The following is a 1,841-nucleotide window of genomic DNA, read 5'->3' as shown; positions in this document are numbered from 1 at the left end:
GGTACTCTCGAAGCTTAGGAGTTACTGTGTGGATGGGTAACTGGTTTTTCTTAGTCTCACCATGTTGGAAATAAGATTGAAATAATAAACTTGCTCTCCTATAGATTGTCTGGAGCCATATAGTCCCATCCTATAGCCACAAGCCATATGTGAATTACCAAGTGGCCACCAGCTAATCTGAACTGACGTGTTCAAAAGTGCCAAATACGCACCAGATTTTGAAGACTTAAAACTGTAACTTTGGGTGTGGGAGGATACAAGGGATCAAACTCAGGGGCACTCAACCACTAAGCCACATCCCAGCCCAGTTTTGTATTTTATTAGAGACAGGGTCTCACTGAGTTGCTTAGCGCCTCGCTGGTTGCTAAGGCTGGCTTTGAACTTGCAATCCTCTTGTCTCAGCCTCCTGAGCTGCTGGGATTACAGGTGTGTGCCACCGTAATAATAATATTTTGGATATGTTAGGTTAAGTAAAATATATTATTAAAATTCTAACATTTTTTGTCATTTTTCTAACAAAAATTACAAGAAAATTTTGAATCACATGTGGCATATTGGACAACTCCATTTTAGAATTGGTGGGTTTTTAAAACATTTTTTGTAGATGTAGTTGGGCACAATAACTTTATTTTATTTGTTTATTTATTTTTATGTGGTGCTGAGGATTGAACCCAGGGCCTTGCACGTGTGAGGCAAGCACTCTACTGCTGAGCCACAACCCCAGCCCCTAGAATTGGTGTTTATGGTAAACTATGGTTAACAAATATAAAGCTAGCTAACCTTTTTAACCTTTACTTAAAATTAATTACCTCATCAATGCTCCCCAATTCATAAACATGCTATCACAGGGCAATTGATGTTGAATAATTTTTAGTTATTAGAAAACTAGAACATACAAAATTAGCTCACAGGCTTATATTTTAGAAAGATTTTAATGTACGTGCAGAAGTCAAATTACCTGGCCTGAATTTCTGCTCCACTGTTTATCAACTACATGAGTCTCAAGAAGGTTATTTTAATATTTTTATTAGTGCATTATAGTTTACAGAAGTATGGACTGCTTCAAGAATTTGCATGTCACCCTTGTATAGAAGCCACATTAATCTTTGTTTTGTTCCAATTTTAGTATATGTGCTTCCAAAGTGAGCACTCACAAGCAATTTAATACATCTGTTCCTCAGTTTCCTCACCTATCGAATAGGGTTCAACATGGCACTCTCACCTCACTGAATTGTTATAAAAAGAGGAAGATGCATGCACATAAATTTCTAGGTTGCTGGATCATATACAATGCTGAGTACATTTTAGTTATTATTGTTAGACTTTGTTGGGACTTTCATTTACTCTACCAATTTTCTTCTCAGGATACTGTGTAGATAGTATATTTTTTCTTTAGATGGTCTCATTGGAATGGTAACTGAGTCAGCAAAATTTTATTCCCTTTCCCTCCCAACACGTTATAAAGTTGTCAAAGTATTCTGATCCATTTTAAGTGAACAAAATAAACCAACAATTATCAGATCATTATTTATAATAATTTCATGTGATAAATATTAAATTTTCCAAGTTTAATGAAGCAAATATCCTCACGTGGTTTACAACCAATTTATTATAATGGAATCCTAATATGCAAAGTAAATAATTCATCCCTACTGAAGCATTTGTATAAAATTTTCCTGTTCTATAATTTGGATTTTTGTCCTCTTAAAGTTTTTTTTTCCCTAAGTCACAATAATAGCTGATATTTGTTGCACACTATGTCCAAGGTCACAATGTTCAATTATTTAAAAGCAAAATTATGAAATTTAGGTACCAGAGATTGAACTCAGGGGCACTTGACC

At 34.9% G+C, this 1,841-nt stretch overlaps 1 non-coding gene across 1 annotated transcript; it reads right to left on the bottom strand.

Moving 5' to 3' along the window:
* Positions 1–1,046: 1,046 nt before the first annotated feature.
* Positions 1,047–1,150, bottom strand: LOC143402647 (U6 spliceosomal RNA). Its single transcript, XR_013091726.1, has one exon. It is a non-coding gene; the product is annotated as a U6 spliceosomal RNA (small nuclear RNA).
* Between the last annotated feature and the right edge of the window lie 691 nt (positions 1,151–1,841).

The sequence above is a fragment of the Callospermophilus lateralis genome, chromosome 6 (genome assembly GCF_048772815.1).
Source record: "Callospermophilus lateralis isolate mCalLat2 chromosome 6, mCalLat2.hap1, whole genome shotgun sequence".
Lineage (NCBI taxonomy): Eukaryota > Metazoa > Chordata > Mammalia > Rodentia > Sciuridae > Callospermophilus > Callospermophilus lateralis.
This window is presented reverse-complemented; position numbering and strand designations above follow the sequence as displayed.